The sequence below is a fragment of the Dasypus novemcinctus genome, chromosome 30 (assembly GCF_030445035.2).
Source record: "Dasypus novemcinctus isolate mDasNov1 chromosome 30, mDasNov1.1.hap2, whole genome shotgun sequence".
Classification (NCBI taxonomy): domain Eukaryota; kingdom Metazoa; phylum Chordata; class Mammalia; order Cingulata; family Dasypodidae; genus Dasypus; species Dasypus novemcinctus.
Window position 1 is genome coordinate 10,960,909 of NC_080702.1, and position 6,425 is coordinate 10,967,333.

The window sequence follows — 6,425 nt, forward strand, 5'->3', positions numbered from 1 at the left end:
TCCTATTTTCCATGAAAAGCAAATAGGGCACCTAGGAGGTATGTGTGAGTCCAGGTCTTGGCCAGGAAATGTATGAGAGGAACCTAATGATCATGGCCTAGTGGAGAGCATGGAAGGCACCAAAGTCCACAGGGTGGAGTCAACACATGACAGGAGCCAACTGGAAGGCCTTCTGGCCACATCTGGGGCAAGTTTATTATCATAATAGCCAAAAAGTACAACTCAACACAAATGCCCATCAAATGATGAAGGGAAAAAGAAAATGAGATGTTAGCAGCCATAAGATATGATGAAGTACAGATATATGGTAGAAGGTGAGGGACCTGAAGAACATGATGCTGCGTGCAAGAAGCTGGACACTAGAGGCCACTTACAGAACTCCATTCATACAAAGGGTCCACACTCGGCAAATCCAGACAGAAGATAGATTAGTGGTTGTTAAGTGATGTGTTGAGGGTCTTTGGGGGAGTGTGACTGCTACTGGGTCCAGGATTTCATTTGGAATTAATGAAAATATTCTGGGATTAGATAGTGGTTATTGTTTTACAGCCTTGTGAATATACTAAAAAGCACTGAATATGGCACTTTCACAGGCTGAAGTTATGCCATGTTAATTATAGCTCAATCAAAAATAAGTTGTTGATGCTGGAAGTCCATAGTATTGTTTGCCTTTAGTGGGGCCGGGACAGCTTGTGAAATAGACAAACACCTGCACATTCACTGATGGCCTTAGAAGGCTCAGTGGTTTTCAGAGATTAGAGGAATTTGGGGGTGGTCAGGTGGGTTGCTGTGTCCCTGGCTCTGGCCTTTCCCTTTGTCCAAATCTGTCCCTATCCCCCACCCCACCCTGCCTTGGCCCCTGGGATTGGCATCTCCCTTCATGTATTTTTGGGGGAGCTCAGAGAGTGTCTTCTCATTACCCTGAGCTTCTATGCAACCTGTTTGATGTCCTGAGTCTGCCACAGGTAAGAAAAAGTCTCTGTGGGAACTTGTAAAACAGCATGTGCTGGTGATACACTGCTCAAGCACTGCTGTGCTGCTGATAACCTGCCATGGCCTTTAGTCCCTAGGGCTCTACCCTAGACTCCCTGGCCCTTTCTTTGGGCCCCAGGACCTCCCCATGATCTGGCACCTAAAGGGTCCATGTCTCATGGCAGATACCTCAGAACCCCAACCAAGACTGGTTTTCTTTCTCTTGACCAAACTGCCAGCCTCACTTCTCAGGTGCCCTCCCACTCACTCCCCCATCCCGACTACCTCAAAACTAATCTTATAGCTGTGGGACTGCAGAGAAAAGCCTCTCAGAATGCAGGAAAACAATGGAAAAATGACACTCTCAGACCCTAACAATCCTAAATCTCACACTCACTCCCAACTTTCCCCTCCCAGCTCCCCCTCACTCAAGCCTTTGCCTGCCCTGGGGCTTAGAGGCCCCTCACCAGGGAGTTCCTTCTCTGCCTCTTCCTCCCCTCCAGCCTTCCAGAACTCCAGATGGCCTCATCACAACCCCTTGGCTGTCCAGGAAAAGCCTGACCACATGCCCCTTGAGCCCCCTCTGCTGGCCAAAGCAGACCGGCCTTTTCCAGCTCCTTGTCTAGGAGCCACCAAGGCCTCCTGGGGTTGATGGGTGGTTTTTTTTAATGGCCCCAGGAGAAGGGCCCTGTATCCAGGAAAGGGAGGAGAGGTAACAAAGGAGAGGAGCTTTCCATGAGCAGGTGGAAGAAAAAGCAGCTGTATGTGTGTTGGAGATGGATTCAGTGGTGTATGGGGTGGGGTCAGCGACAGATAGGGAGGAAAAGGTTGGGACTGGGAGTGAGGAGAGAAGAGGTGAGCTGGGGACCATGGGAGAAGGTGAAAGAGAGAGCTGCCAGGCACCAGTCCCCTCGTCCCACTGTCTGAGAACTAGTCTGCCTGAGTCACTGCTTCTTGCAACCCAGTTATGGAAAAACACAGAATTGTCCAAGAGCAGAGACCCAGGGACTGTTAGAGCCTATGCTCATAGGTGCATGGACTTTCCAGGTGATCTTATCTCTGAGTGTCCTGAAAGCCATTGCTGACAATAAGGCTACAGTGGCTTCTGAGGTTCAGGAGTAGTGATCCAAGGGAGGCCTGCATCCTGGAGGAACCCAGGGCCTGCACAACAGCCCTAGTGCCATGTCTGAACCTGGATGCAAGAGGCATGAACTTGGGGCACAGAAGAACAGGTACTCCTGGCTCTCCAGTTCCTGGGATTTAGGCAGTTGTTTGACATGTCGTCATGCTTGTCCTTATCCACTACATGTCTGCACTTCTCTGGATCCTGGAAAACAGTGAGGCTGTTGACAATGAGATGAGCTTCCTCCTTGGTGAGTGTCTACCCTAATATGATCCTCAAACAACTAGAATCACTGAATGCTAGTGCTGGAAGGATCGACTTGCCCTCTGTCCCTAATATGATCCTCACACACCCAGAATCACTGATTGCCAGCACTGGAATTTTGCCTTGTCCTTCATCCATGGGGGGTAAGGAATGTTGTTCAGAACATCCTTCTGAGCACAGCTCTCATGTCACCTCTTCTAGGAAGTCTACCCCGGTGTTCCCCAAGTTCACATAGAACTTGTCAGGCCCATTTTCAACACTCATGAACTTGAGTCACAGATAGTTGTTTTCCTATTGTCCATCCTTCCTGTGGATTTCCAAGGGTACCCAAGTTTTATCCATTTAAGCCCCTCCTAGCCCTTTCGTGCACCAGGCACCAGCTGGGCTCTTGGATTCAGACCTGAAATGGGACTGGATCCTGTTCTTGAAGAACTTAGAAGCCATTTGGGGAGAGATGCAGATGGAAGATTACAGCAAGGGTTCTGAATGAGGTCTCTGCCACATGCTGGGGCAGGACCAGGCCTTCATGGCCATCCTGCATTGGTGCAGAGGAGCCTGCATGGAGCAGGAGCTCAGTCATCTCTTGCTGAGTACAACTGAGGAGAATTGGTGGCAGTAGTAGCCCTGGCTCATGTTTAGGGAAACTGAGATGCAAGTTAGTGGCAGGGATCAGACTAGAACCCAGTGCTCCTGACCCTCTGTCTATTGGTTGCTTGAGCAGGATTTATATCAGTAAGTGAAGTTATGGCTAAATAACTCATTCATCATTCCCTCATTTCTTTATTCCTTCCAGGGGCCTACCATGTTACAGCCTGGAGATGGGGAGCAAAACCTGAGAGGGCACTTTCTCCATGGTGCTAATAGCTCAGGGGGAATTTGAGTGCATTATGGGAACCTTTGATTAGGTCACTGGATTAGATCACTTTAGGGCCTTTGCTTCCTCTACTCAGTGAGGTGTGACCCAGGTTGGGTCTGCACCCTCTTGCTGGGGTCTTACATAAATAGAGAACTGGAAACAGAACACAGAAAATTTTGGATGCCATTTTTGAACTGTCATGTGAAAGAGGACTCCAGGACCAGCTACAGCTGACAGAGAGGCCAAGAGAAACCCCTGGGGACTGAGAGAAATGCCAGAGGCTGGACTCAGTGGAGCAGGCCTAAACTGAGGGAAAGCTACAATATTGCTTTCCCATGTGGCAGGAACCCAGGATTGACCAGCAGATGACCCTTGATGAGAAAGCATCTGTGACAATGTTGTAGAAGTCAAGAGAGGTTCAATTATTTGCATATTAGAAAGGCCAGGACTCAGCAATAATTTGGGGAAGGAAAAAGCTTCATTTACTGCTGGCTAGACTTGGGAGACTTCTGTTCACAACACGAGCCCAGAACAAGATTTTCAAGTTCCTTTTATACAGGGTTGGGAGTCAAATGGTGTTTTTATTGAAGAAAATGACATTCTTTGTTGGTTAAGTGTTTGTGTGAGTACCAAATATGTTTTGAATCAACATAGTGCCCACATTCCATCTGGATGCAACCTTGAATACACATCCTTTCTGAACATTCAAAGTCTGAAGAGTCTATATTACTTAATTGAATTTCTAGGCACACTTGGACACAGAATTAAATAATTTTGAATTCATGCACAAGCTATATTATATTTCCACATTCGAGGCCAAGTTTAAGTCCCCTTATGCTTCAGCATCACTATTATCAGAGTCTGTCTGGACTGACTGGTATTATATAGAATTTACATTGCTAAATTTCCTCCCAGAACTGGAGTCTTTGCCATGTTCACCAAGGGGAGGACTGCAGCCTCTTAATGTCCTATACCCACAGGTCAGGATACAGACAGCTCAGGTTATCTACAAAGAGATGAACAGCATCCCACCCATAGCCCACATCAATGATACCTTGATTTGTACATTTTAGCAGCTTTGGAACTGTAAGCTTTTACCCCAGTAAATCCTCATTTTAAATGCCAAAAAAAATTTGGTATTTTGTATAGGCGGCCTTGGCATACTAAAATAAAAGGATTCCTAAAAAAAGGTAAAGGATAAATAAAAGCTCATGAGATTTCTGTTTTCTATGTTTCTATGTTTTTCTTTCCGACTCATGGCTGGAAAATTTAAAACTGAAGCTCTAAACTCTATTTGCATTTGTCTGTATGTTTGAGAGATGAGATTTTCCTTTCTATGGATGGTAATACCAAATTGACTTATAAAACACCCTAAAATGTTAATTTGCTAGAAGACAAATAAATGCTTATATATAAATTAATCTTATAGTCTTAGAAATTCAGTAAACCAAACTTCTAATATTTCCAAAGAAAAAAAGGGTATGTACAAAATTATACCAAAATTTAAGAACAAAATAAAATCAACAGAATTCAGATAAACATTTCACAAATGGGATTAATGAGCTCAGTGAAAAAAGATTAGCTATGTCTTCTGTAATGGTATGTACAATATAAGCATAAATATTTGGGGAGGTATGTTCTTCTCAATTTTATGTAGGTTTACTGAACAAATAAGCTAACGTTTTATGTATGAGCTTTTTAATATGATGAAAAATGTAAAATCTGTGTTTATACAAACTCAGTTATTATTCCAACAAACTTTTATTTGAGTAATTGTGTTTCATAAGCTATTGGTCTGAAGAAATTTCCAATATATTTTTGGTAATTTAAATATGTAAGTTATGAAGGATGTGTTTTGTTAAGGGGAAAGAGAAGTTTTGTCCTGAAATAAAACGATTGGTTGTTGCAGAGTAAGAAATCGCAATGTGTAGGACAAAGTTAACATAGTATAGAAACTTGTAGAATGTCTGTGGAAAAGGAATTTTATTTGTCATGATCAATGCTGATTAAGATTTGATAGGTTTATGAGATTTTTGAGAGTTCTTATCAGAAAGCATGCTAATACAAAATAAGAATTTGTTTTTATCTTTGTTAAAAGAAGAGTTTTCTTGGTTTGTTAGACTGCTAAGAGGTTTAAAATGGTTACCTTAACCTTCTGAGTAATCTACCTAGAAGGCAAATATTGTGAATCTAAACAGATAATGCTCTGTTCTTTATATTACAAAACTTAACTGTTTTAGAAAATATACCTTCTCATTTTTAAAAGAACTAAGTCTTTGAACTTTGTTTACTGTGGAAGTTAGTGAGATCTGCCTGAGACCTGCATGAGCATGACCTCTACATTGACCTTTGAAATGCACTTTGAAATCTCTTAACAATAAAACTCTTTTGTATTTAATGTTTTCCACTTTTGGTCAAGGTCTTTTTCCAAATATAATCCTGTTGGGTCCTGGTAATCCCTTGGTGCCAGGGAGGCTCATCCCTGGGAGTCATGTCTCACATTGTGGGAGTAGTGGTGAGTCCAGGCACTATAGTAAGGCATATAGCCTCATGAAGTCAACAACCCTTGGCAGGCCCTATTTTGGGATATAGGATCATCTATTTCCACAATATAACAAAGTTAGAACCATTTGTAATTTCCTTACTCATGATTCCTCTATCTTTTTTATCTGAACCTCTCAGGTGAATGGTTCGTCTGTCTTCCCAGGTTCACTGCAGTGTCTATGGAGGTGTCTCTCTTCCTCTGTGTGTCTTCTCTTGTGTATCCACTTCTGTGTGAGAGTCTGTTCTATCTGCCCACTAGGGGCCAGGACTCAATCCTGCATTCCCTAATGATGTGTTTGAATCAAACTTCTAATCTTGATTTAACCAAGTAAATGTAAAGCCTTCAAATTTAAGTCAGTCAAAGGTTATCATTCCCATAGAAACAGACCAGTTTAAAAACATGATCAGGAGAGGCAGTGGACTTGGCTGAGTGGTTACGGCATCCATCTACCACATGGGAGGTCCGCTGTTCAAACCTTGGGCCTCCTTGACCCGTTTGGAGCTGGCCCATGTGCAATGCTCATGCATTTAAGGAGTGCCCTGCCATGCAGGGGTGTCCCCCACATAGGGGAGCCCCACGTGCATTTATTCTTAAAATGTTGTTTAGTGAACATGCAGCATAAAATTTACTTTTCCAAAAGAGCAACAATTTAACCATTTTAATGT